This window comes from Lepidochelys kempii, chromosome 11 (genome assembly GCF_965140285.1).
Source record: "Lepidochelys kempii isolate rLepKem1 chromosome 11, rLepKem1.hap1, whole genome shotgun sequence".
Taxonomy (NCBI): Eukaryota; Metazoa; Chordata; order Testudines; family Cheloniidae; genus Lepidochelys; species Lepidochelys kempii.
In genome coordinates, this window is record NC_136390.1 from 50,724,200 (window position 1) to 50,736,879 (window position 12,680).

General features: G+C 38.3%; 1 long non-coding RNA gene across 2 annotated transcripts in view; it reads right to left on the minus strand.

Moving 5' to 3' along the window:
- Positions 1–12,163, minus strand: part of LOC140895726 (uncharacterized) — a 29,640-nt gene extending 17,477 nt beyond the window's left edge. For both annotated transcript variants that reach the window (XR_013636466.1, XR_012154329.2), the window contains exon 1: positions 11,411–12,163. This is a non-coding gene — a long non-coding RNA (uncharacterized LOC140895726). The remainder of the gene's footprint in view (positions 1–11,410) is intronic.
- Positions 12,164–12,680: the final 517 nt, after the last annotated feature.

Sequence of the window (12,680 nt, forward strand, 5' to 3'; positions counted from 1 at the left end):
TCACCTCAGGTTGAGCTAGGACTTGAACGTGGGTCTTCTGCAACTCAGTTAAGTACCCTAACAATGAAACTATTACTGTTCATTTGTCTCTTCCCCTCCCTTATTTTTACTGAGAGATTTCAAAGAGTATTGATTTTGTTCCAATTTGGAACAAAAACCAGTTTCCAAACCAATTTTTGCAGATTCAGCTTGACTGAAATGGTTCACAAATTCAGGTCTAGTTTGCCAAAGTTTCAGCCAGGGAATAAAAATCACAAGCAGAAGAAACATTTTGTTTTTACATTTTGAAATAAAATGTTTCAAACCTTTCATTTTGAAATATTGCTAGATTTTTTTATGGGTTAAAAACATTCTAACAAAGCAATGTTTTGTTTGAAGTTGAACAAAAATATTTTGTTTAACCTGAAACAAATTGTTTGTTTTTATTTTAGCAAGGGGAAAAAAAGTCATCTTGGGTCAACTCAAAATGATTTTGTATTTTTGTGGGGGAAGGGAGGTTGGTTTAGCCTCCACACTGAAAAGTCAGTTATTTGCCCAGCTCTGATCTTTATATCAGTTGTGATGACTGTGTTGAGGACTTTTGAGGGCTTTGTATATCAGAAATGAACAAAAATAGTCACTTTAAAACACAACAAATGCCACTTTAGATATAGAACATTTCTTCAAGAAGCACTAACTGTACACATTCAATAAGGCAAACATGCAGTATTAGACAATGAGAACTGTCACGCTAAAGGATAAACATGGCAAAAGCATTGGGCTTTATTTACCACTGACCAAGGGTTAGATTGGTCTGGGTCACAGATCAGTGACAGTCAGAACTGTTGCTGGTAAAGAAACATTTAAAATATTAGTGTCTGAGCCCTGAAATCCTGATCAGGTAATAAAATTGTGTGATCTGGCAACTGCAGGTTGGGAAAGTATTTTTCTTCTCCTTTGATTTACAGTATAATACCCTGTGATGTTGAGTCCTTCTGTGGTCCCACAGAACTAAAAGCATAAAAGACTTAAAAAAAAAAAAACCACGTATAATTAGTCACTAACACTCATCTATTCACTTCCTGTCTAGTCGAGGATGAAGTTGTCTGTTGCTGGAGGTAACAAGAACAAATGATAACTCAGCTCTGCATTTTTTTAAAAAAAAGGAAAGGAGGCACTTTGATCCAGATGAACAATTTAATTTTCAGAAATTAATTCTCTCAGTAATTTATGGAATGCCAATAAAATGGGTCTCTTTGAGGGCACAAGAATTAGTATTTTTTCATTGCAAAGCAGCAGCAGAAATAAATTAACCTCTATTCACAAAACCATGCTTTCTAATGCATCCCATTATTTTAACAGTTTCACAGATTGTTTAATGTACCGTATGTCAGCGAGTCCATAAATGCTCCTTTGCTGAATATTCAACTTGAGACAATGAAATCAGAATAAAAGCAGACCTTTGAATTTCTGCCATAATTAACATCTGAATTCAATACAAAGTTGTTATAGGTTCATTCAATACATAATGTTTTATTTTTCTTTCTTCTGAACTAGCTTACAGTTAATTCAGCTAGCCCTGGTTCCAGTTACTGTTTATGACCCCAGCTCAAGGCTTTAGATTGATTTCAAGAACTTCTAGTATTATTTCCCCAAATCAGCCTGCATCTGGACCTAGAAAGCTCAGACTAGGTGATAGGCAGGAGCTGCAGCAGCAAGTGACCCCAAAATACTGGTTGGAAGAAAAGGACAGGAATTAAACTGAGGACACTTATTTTAAGCAGGATTCTGTTTAACATCCAGCCAAAGTGACAAAGGTAGACTATCATCTCTACTTTGGGTTTTCCTGGACCCTTCTCCTGGTGAGTGCTTTCAGAGACTCAGAGTCATCCTCCAAGGTCCTACAAGCCCCACAATGGTCCCTACCATTTATCCTTAAATCTGTTTCTAGAGTTGATAGGACAAAATCTTGGATAGTTGAGCACTTCAGTTCCTGGATGGTGAGTGCGTTGAAACACACTGGGTTAGAGATTTGGATAGTAATTGAAGAGTGTGATACTTCAGAAAACCTTTCCATTACGATACATTCACTTGTATCTTCTTTGGCACTAAAGGGAAAAGAATTACCAATATGTGAAAACTCATGCTAAAACTAGATACAGTAGATTTACAGAACTTAGACATTTAGGCCGTCTAGTTGATATATGATATAATGAATTTCACCCTTCCCAACCATAAATTTTTGTCCAAAAGCATTCTATTTTGAAAGTTCACCAAAAGTCATAAAAAGCTCTGTTCACCTTTGTGCACTGTGTAAAAGATATTTGAATAGGACAGGGAAGAATTAAACAAACATTTGCCAATTACTGACAAGAGATGAGCTGAATTTACTATTATCTTCTACAGCTGACATGTTTACAAACCCTTCAGAAAAATGGAAATCCAGAGCAACTGAAACAATTAGAGAGATTTCAGGTAAAATTTATGGTGGAAATTAGGAAAGTTAAGTGGGATTTTAAAGACCATTAAACTAAGGACATGAAAACAAAGATTCTCTGTGCATCAGAAGCAGGAAGCCAGTGACAGAATTAGTGAGTCTGATTGATTTCCAGGATGTAAAAAGAAAAGGAGTACTAGTGGCACCTTAGAGACTAACCAGTTTATTTGAACATAAGCTTTTGTGAGCTACAGCTTACTTCATCGGATGCAAGGAGCAATTAAGGAGAAAATGGACATTGCACCAGTCTTCATCCTCTCTGCAAAGATATCATTTAACACACAGTCTATTAGACAGGTTAGATATCATTATTAGATTATTATTAGATATCATTTAACACAGAGTCTATTAAACAGGTACTCCATTTCCCCTTCTCAGCATGAAAACAATGCAATAATATTGGTGCAAGGAAACAAAATTCACTAGTTTTGCTTTGTGTGACTTTTTTTGCAATGGTATGTCAGATCAGTTGCAGAACAATACACAATAAGGTACGGTATCAATATTGAAGTTGAGGCATGCACATTAAGAAGCCCCAGAACATGTTCAACTGTAACAAATATATGAAAGGGGTGTGCAGAACTGAGCAGATGTTTGACTCATAAATACACCATATAGAATAGCATAACATAGTTATATAAAAAACCTGGATGCTTTATATGGTACAGCTGCCTATTTATAAGGTTTCTGTAACTTATCAGGCCACAGCACCTCTCTCTTTCCAATATTTCTTAGTTTCAAAATACAGGCTGTTTTGAAAGACTGTCTTTACAAGGAATAAATAGTTTGCATACTAAATACATAAAGGAGCCATTCTTGTGTCAACATTCCCTATTTGTCTGAAGTAGAAGACACCAGCTACATCACATCAAACTAGATGGAGTTGTCTCCAATGAAGTCTCAGGAAAGAAGACTTCCAGGTGGATCTGTCTTCTGCCCATAACGCTGAGGATTCCTTAAGAATTAAATTAGTCAATGCCTCATAACGGGAATGACAAGGACATTACGTTTCAAAGTTCAAAAACAATAATGGAGTCTACAAATCAATAAGGTAATAGGTGTGGTGTGATACCAGGAAAATTCCCCAGACTCCATTTTGCATTTCTGACCTCCCTATTGAATAAGGAGGAGTCACTACACCACTGGAAGCTTCAGGTAATATGGTCAAAAGTAGGGGAAAGGTCACTCCATCACTGAATGTAGGCTAAAGGTCACATAAAATAGGCAGGAGAAAGAAAGTGGTAAACAACTGACAGATCAGAACACTGAGGTAAATAACAAACAGTGATAGGCTAAAGTAGACCTGACGTTAGCCAATGGAATGCTTGGAATGTTGGCACTGAACAGGTGTAGTAAGGATAAGCATCTAGAAAGTTCTCACAGAACAGTATAAGGGAGGGAGTTAGGAGCTGCTGGGAGGGAGAGAGAGAGAGAGGTTAGGAGCTGCTGCTGCAGAGAAGAAGATAGGAAGAGAAGCAGAGCTGATGGTAAGTATCAGGTTGGACAGCTGATAGTGGATGAAAAGAAGCAGCCGCAGCAACAGAGGAGGCCCTGCTGGAATGTAGCAGCAGAGGGAGACAGAGTGCGCAGGCAGCGAAGTCAGCAAATAGAGTAAGCCCATCAGTTATAATTATAATATAGTCTACTGTCAACGTGTACATGTGTATGTTTGGGTTAATAAAGGTGTATGAGTGTGTGTTGGTTGTGGAGGGAATGTTTATATGTAAAATTTAAAGTACATTGAAGAATTGCTGTCAGCAACCTGTGACAGACTGATCACCTATAACAGGGCACATCCACTTAGAATCATCTCAACTGTATGTTACTGCAGTTCGGGTGCTCTTTAACCTGTTATAAGGGATTTATGTTTTTAAATTAATACTGTATATGGGATTATTGTTTGCAACAATAAAAAGATGACTTTTTTTGGAAAAAATGCTGCCTATGTCAATCAATTACTGGAAGACTGTATCCATGTCCTCCAAGTATTTCCTTAGCTACCCTGGAGAGCATAACTGAGGAAAGATAGATTAAGGGGGCGATAGGTGGACTATTGTAGGTGCACACCAAAACCTGTTTTTCAGGGAAACATGGTGCACAACCGTTGATATTCCTTCCCTTGATATATGTCTTCATGGCTATATTAAATGGTGTTAAACACAAGATACAATTAAATTTTAATTGTAGGTGTATTAGCCAATTACAGTAGCAAGGGGAGCAGTTTAGTTTACTAGTAGCCTCAGAGGGATCATTGAAAGTGCCAGGGACAGCTGGCAAAAACTAAAGAAAGTGGTAACAGTCAGAAGACCACAAAGGTCCGCTGAGCATCAGAGAGAGCTGGCAATGGCTGAAGTGAGGGTGAGAATAAGCTGTACGTCTACACAAGTAGCAGACTGTGCCAGGAATGTCTGAAAGAGCCTTAGAGGGTACTACTGGTGATAACTAGAAAGACCCAACCCCAACTCAACTACCACACTTATTTGAAATCTTGTTTTAAGTAATGGCACATCAGTCATATTTTGTGATACTACTAATGAACTGCTACTAATGAACTTTAAATATAGCATTGATTCTAACTAAATATAACAAAATGACTAGCATGTATGTGTTTTACTGTCTTTGCCTGCCTGGATGGATGGATGCAGAATAACTTAACTGTGTTATAAGTAAAACCAGTCTAAACTTTCCAATTTTCCATCCAAATTTATCAGAATTTCTACAATGAAAATGGAATAAAATTTCCCATTTCCCCCCTTTTTATTGATCAGCTCTAACCATCAGCCCTGAAACGTCAATGCTAATAGAGATCCTTCTTATTCTGAAATGGAAAGGAACCCATGTTTTCAAAACAAAAGTACGTTGTGGCAATAGTCACACTGTGACAACCAAGAAGTTTTAACTGGGCATACAATTATTACATAACAAAATGCATGCTTAGCAGATTTGTAGACATGCTTTTTTAATGTATTTCTCATTGGTTTTCGTAGAGAAGCCTCTTAAACACCACATCCTCCAGTGCTTATTTTGTGGCAGGACTTGCCAAGATTAAGTCGCAGCACCTTTAGGCTTGGCAGTTCATAGCCCCAGAACCTTGTCCGGCAATTTAATTACTCCAGCCCCTGTGTGCACAAAGATAGCTATGTCAGTGGGAGAAATTCTCCTACCAACATAGTGCTGTCTATACTGCGGGTTAGGTCAGTGTAACTTATGTCACTCAGGGTGTGGCTTATTCACACTCCTGAGCGATGTAAGTTATACCAATGAAAGCTGTAGTGCATTCATGGTCTAATGCACTGAGTGGATAAGAGACTATTCAGGGCTGTACAAGGTTAGCGACTGAACAGGAAATGGAACTCAGAAGTTCTAGCCTCCAGTCCTGCACTCTTACCAATAAACCACACTTCATAATGCTAAAGTGAATCTGACCTTATTGATACCTGACTGATTTGTGCTGAAAGGTGGGAAATCATGTAGAGGTGAACCAGGGCACTAGTATGTTCTTTCAGTGATCTATCAAGTCTGCATCAGACCGAAGGATGGAATACCCAGTTTTGTTTCAGCGCACTATATTTCTTTCTTTTTTGAAGCTGTAGCAGGCCTATATTAGCCAGAACGAAGGGAAGGTAAAATACTAAGCATCTGAGTACAGCATTCTAACACCATTCTAACCTTCCAACAGCATTCTATCACCACCCCTTCTGTTTACCCAAACAATTCACTTTTGTATTTTCTGAGGAATACAGAAAATCTAATTTGACTCATTTAAAATAAAAACTCAAAGCCTTTTAAAAAAAGATTATTGCACAGTAAATTCTGCAGCATGCTCAAGTGCCCCTGGCTTCTGGATACTTCAAGTATGAAATATCCACTTCAGTGGAACAGATATGAAAGAACACAAAAATGTTTACTTAATTACTAACTGACTGCTACAATAGATTTATTCTATCATTACTAAAAATCAAATTATTCATATGCTAAGGTATTTAACCTCAGGTATCCATATCATAGGAATATAGTGTAGCATATGAAGTGCAAATTTAAAAGGGGTTATTTGTTTATGTCTTGCACTTGAAGGGTTTAACTTAGCTTAGAATTAATTATTTGCATCAAGCACATCAAAGAGAAGGGATAAACAAATATAGCTTGGAAGTTCATTAATTAGAATTATAAGTTGAATAGGGTCTCAAGAATTAATGTAATCAAACTATCTATCTAATGCACAGTACATGTGAAGATGGACAGGCTGGTATTTCAAATCTAATAGGCTACAGCAAACTGATGTACTAACACCTTGTACAGGCAGGATATAAAGGAAACTTCAAACTTTGTTCTTTTTACAGATTGTTTTTAATTCAATTATTTCTCCTATGTATCCAAATACAATTATTTTGACTGTATGGGAAGATTGCAGGTTTTAAAATAAAATATACAAGATGATTTATGATGGAATTAGACCAGCCCCAGGGGCTGTATGTTGTACCAGCTATACACCAGTGCTCACATGGCTTGCATCTGATTTTACACAAATAGAAAATTATGTCCATCTCCTGGATAGGGAAAATGGGCCAAACACTTTTAAGTAGTCCCACTGAGGTCAAGACTCACTGAGTTGAACAAGATTTGGCCCTGGTCTTCACTTAAGAAACTTGCTTCCAGGAACTGGATGTTTATTTCAGATGTTGTCAATAGAAGTAGAGGGTTTAACTTGGCCAGAGATGTAGCCATTTTCTCTAAAATTTATAGCACAAGAAATTACAGAGGTTAAAGGAACTCTCCCACGGAGATCCAAGATGAAGGAGCCTTAGTCTTCCCATATGTATATAAATATAATTTATTTTCATCACAATTAAGTGCTTTGATAGCATGGAAATGATCACAGTAAGAAATGTTAGGCCTGATTCAGATCTCATTTATACCAGTTTTACCACAGTTTAGTTCTATTGACTTCATTGGAATTACATTTTATTTGTATCAATGTAACAGACAGCAGAATCGGGCCCATTGGATTCGATCAGAGCAAAAGCTATGGTGAAGAAATATGGTTAAAGGAAACCTGCAGAACAAGAACATCTTCATGAACATTACATTGTAGGCTCATCATGGGAACAAATAAATGGGAAAACTACAATAATATTTCTCTCTGTGCTCTCCAATAATAAGCAATGAGACCTTTCTACAATCTCAGGTGTATACCTCAGATGGCCATTGGGCCTTGATGCTAGTGAGTGTGTGAGAGAGAAAGAGAGAGAGAGAGAAAAAAAAATCATCCTTTGGCACATCAATCCCATCAGAACAATATTTCCAATTGTTTACATAGCTGAAAATTCCTCACTGTGGCAATATATTTTGCATTATGATTATGTCAAGTGCCAGCAGCATGCTGGGCTTAGTACTGAGCCAAGATGAGTCATGGGCTTACCTTGTAATTCTCCTTATGAAATCTTTGATGATATGATTACCACAGTTGAGAGTAAACTATAATTTGAGTTCCTGTACAATAATATTAATAACCGTAAAAGCAAAATAAAGTTAGATTGTAAAAAGCTATTCTATTTATGCAGTGACTAACTAATAAAAGTAATATATTAATGAAGTGCATTCAAGCACTTTGGAATTAGTTGTGTGTATTATCCATTTAATCATGAATACAGTCTTTAGATATAAAACAGAATTACAAACTGTAAATTGGCAGCAGGTTTAAATCAAACAAAAGGAAGCACTTATTCACACAGTCAACCTGTGGCACTCGTTGTCGGGGTGTTGTGAATACAAAAAGTTTAATTCTTTTTTTAATCCAGTTAGACAAGTTCAAGGAGATTAGGTCCATCAATGGCTCTTAAATCAAGATGGTCAGGGACCTAAACCTCTGACTTCTAGAAGCTGGGACGGGATGACTCAATAATTTGCTCTCTTCTCTTAATTCCTTCTAAAGCCTCTGTCACTGGTTGCTGTTAGAAGATAGGATATTGTGCCCGATGTAGCATTGATCTGACCACTATGGCCATTCTTTTGTTCTTATTAGTTACAACATTCTTTCATGTTTCGTTTATCCTTAATTTACTGATATGTAATCTGTACCTAACTCCAAATCACATTAGTTTTAAAATGATTTCATTGCACTGACCTCAATAGAGTTACCTTTGATTTACACCATGCGAGATCAATACCAGTTTGGTGCCAGATCAAGAGTCCTTGAGATTGAAAGCGTTTTTATACTCAGAAATGGACAGTACAGGCAGCTGCAGCGCAAGCTTCAGCATAGTGCCCTATTGTTATGCATATACCCTGACTCTGGAGGGACTTAATCTAAACACAGGAAGTGAAATCCTTGTCTCTTTGAAGTCAATGGGAGTTCCCATGCCCATTCAAACCCTGGAGACTCTGTGCAGCCAATAAACGTTCAACCAGTTCTCATTGTGTTTTTATTTCACCTGTCTACTAGAGAACTGGAGTGAAACCACAAACAATTCACAAAGACACTTAACAGCCATCAGAAAGTGAGAGTTTTCAGCCACTACTAACTCAAGCTGAAATCAAACAAATGCCTTGATGTAAAAGGTGGTGTTATCCCATTAGCTGAGTTGTTCAGATTCTTATCAGTGTTATATCTTTCAACAGAAATTTTAAAACTAGTAGCCTAATCATTAGCTATTTATAGTAGGCTTTACATTTCAAAATCCTGTAACTACCACAGGGCAAGAAAATCATTTGTATTCCGAGAGTATAATCAAATTAGCACTAGTCTTTTGAGTGGCATTGACATTCCTGGGTAAATAGCATAGTTACTTGCTGGCTTGTTTACAGTGTTCAAAATTATTAAATAGGATTGATTTGCATTTTCTACTTCAGATTTTTTCATTGGACCTATGCCAAAGCTACTACTATTATGAGTATAAATAAGATATCAGGGCAAAGAATACTAATGGAAAACCACACTGAAGTCTCCTTTTGCATTTTCTAATGTCAAAACCCTCAGGCCATGAAAATGAGAAGTGGACCGAGCTACCAGCTAGATGTACAAATTAAGGCTCTGATTGCTAGCTTGGGGCCCAGATCTTCAAATAAACTGCGTGAAAGCTGTTCTGCTTGGCCAAATCTAGATAATTGAAATACAAAACTTAGAAATATTAGAGGCTATAAATTAATAAAAAAAAAGACATGGGATATGGCATACTAAATCAGATCTTAGAACTAACAGGAGCAATAAACTGAAGCAGGAATTAGCTTAATCACCCATGTTAAACACTACTAGGGAGTTGGTTTTTCAGGAGGGGGGCAAACTCCATATAAAAACTTAAGGTTATAAAGGTAGCATTTTCTCTCACTGACCATCTAAATCAGTGGTGGGCAACCAATGGCCCATCAGAGTTATCCGCTGGCGGGCCGCGAGACAGTTTGCTTACATTGACCGTCTGCAGGCACTGCTGCCCGCAGCTCCCAGTGGCTGCAGTTCGCTGTTCCTGGCCAATGGGAACTGTGGGAAGCGTGGCCAGCACGTCCCTGTGGCCCGCGCCACTTTCTGCAGCTCCCATTGGCCGGGAACAGCAAACCGCAGGCACTGTGAGCTGCGGGTGGCCATGCCTATGGACGGTCAATGTAAACAAACTGTCTCACGGCCAGCCAGCAGATTACCTTGACGGGCCATGTGTGGCCCGCAGGCCGCAGGTTGCCCACCACTGATCTAAACTGTGTCAACAAAATGTATTCATAGAGTCCAAGGTCAGAAGGGACTATTGTAATCATCTAGACTGATGATTGTCTAGTCATTTAGGAGTATGTTTTCTGTATGTATGTAAGTGGGCATTTGTACACATGTATCCCAGCGTCATTCAAGAAAATGGTGCACAGATAAATGTGGAATTTTAGGTAGACAAGTTTAAGGTTGGATTGTATAGCTGTCTTATATCTGCCGCCTATCCACTCTCTAGAAAACCCCACTGAAAGGGACATTTGGAAACCCACGGTTTCTATTTAATAAATGGTGTCTGTACCTTAAAGTTGTAGAAATTTTGCTTCGCTGCTGAACTAAGAACTCTGTGTAATAGTGTTCCATTCATTATGTTACATGTCATCTTGCAGTATACATGGACAGGGCAACAAAGAGCGACACTAACAAAACAGTTAGGATCTGGATGACATTGCAGCAGGTAGACAGTGCATCTTTTTCTCCAGATTAATTTAGCTCTATTCTTTCCACATTAAACAGGAAGTAAAACTTAAGACTTCCAACCTTGACAGTGAATAGCTGGTGCATAGAGTAATACTTCCTACAATAAAAATTATTGGGAACAGTCAGAGGCATACTGATAGGCAGTCACAGACAGGGGCAGTCACAGACAGGCAAAACTAGTAATGACTGGATACTCTGGAGTAGGGATCAGGGAATCATGGTTCATACACAGAATGGGATGGAACAGATTGCTCCAGCTACTGGCACGCAAGCAACATACCAAGCAAATTACAAGAATTGGTCAATACACTATACCATACTTTGTGATACAAGATTTAATCAATATCAACCTCCCTGAGACATTTATAAATATGACAAAAAAATCTAGCATAAAAATATACTGTTAGAGTAGATACCACAAAAACTCCCCACCCCCATCTTCCTAGAACTGCTGGAAGACAGCTACAAAACAAGTGAGCTGTTTTAGCTCAGGACTGGACCAACACTTGAGTTTTTCAAATTTTGAGGCCCCAGATTGTGTTATACCAATAAAATAAAACCCAACAGGATCTTTTGAAAGGGGATAAGACAAAATGCCGCGTTTATTGTGAATACAAAAAGAGGCACAGTAAACAAGTAATCATAAACATTCTATCCCATGTACTCACACAAAATACCAAAAGAGGCAAAGCAAGTAAACAGTCATATTTACTACATCCTATTGACTCCCACACATACAAGTTCTGCAAAGTTGTTATAGTTACCAGCCTAGAGGTTGCTCAAGCTAAGTTACTGGCCAGGTAACTTGGGCATGAGGGTGGAGCCAAGTCTTTGTCAGATGCGCATCCGATGCTCCTGGAGGGTGGTTGCAGAACCAGACTCAAAGTCCTTAGTCTTTAGGGTCTGTTTTTATAGGCGTTTATTCCTATGCCAGGCTATGAAGGTGGCTTCACCATGCTGTTGCTGAATCAATCAGCAGATGACACATTCCTGATGGCTCTGTGCTGCCAGGTGTTATCTTGTTCTTCGGTTCTCCCATCCTTGAGGTTGCTGGGTGGATTCCAGTCTGCCCTCCAAGGGTCATCCGGTTATCTCCACTTAGCGCATTCTTCAGCCAATCAATACTGAAGTTGTAACTCTTAGGCTGCTACTCCTAACCATTCATCTTCTATTTACACACAACATCCATTCACATGTATTCTCGAGCTTTATTTCAACATATATCTCTTCTGACTTTAACAACTCTTTGGGTATAACGAAACTGCTTAGTCCCCTTACCATATAACATACATAACAAGCAAGATAAAGAATGCGAGAAGGGTGGGAGTCTCTGTGTGCTGTTCCGAGGAACAGTTGTTTTTGAAAAGTCTTATCTCTTCTGAGAACAGACACTCTGTCCCAGGATGTGCTGAGCAGTTTGGCCTTGCAAACCGGTCACAGAGAAAGGAAAAAGGAAAGGCCTTCTAATTAACATTACTTTGGGATCTTTAAACTATATAAAATTAAAAATCATACAGAAATCCTCATACAGAAAGTAACAATTGGACCTTAAAACTTTAAGTGTCACAGCCTTTAAGAGATCTCATGTGCTCTGGTTGCCTCTACAACTCTGAAAGGCTTGATATCACATGATGTTTTCAAAAAGGCTACTCGGTCAAACTGACCCCCTGTGCTAAATACATCACAAATGAAGAACATTTCAACAGATTTAAAAACAAAACAAACTCTCACACACTCTTCTCTTGTTTTCCAGTAAACAAAGTGGCATGTATCTGGTGCAGTGGTCCTGTGTCATGTCTTTTTCCTTGTCCATTATTAAGGATGCTGCAGGATAACAGTTTCTCTATCTCCTCAGATTTCATCTGTTAGAGAAATGATGATCAATTCCATTATTTTCTAAATTGAATTTAGAACTCAGACTGACTGACAGTGTTGTGTCTGCCCACTGCTTGACTAGACAAGGTGCAAGACTAGACAAGTACTGGCCCAACTTCTGTTGGTGAGAGAGACCTTGGTTTTAGTATCTAGAAAAGT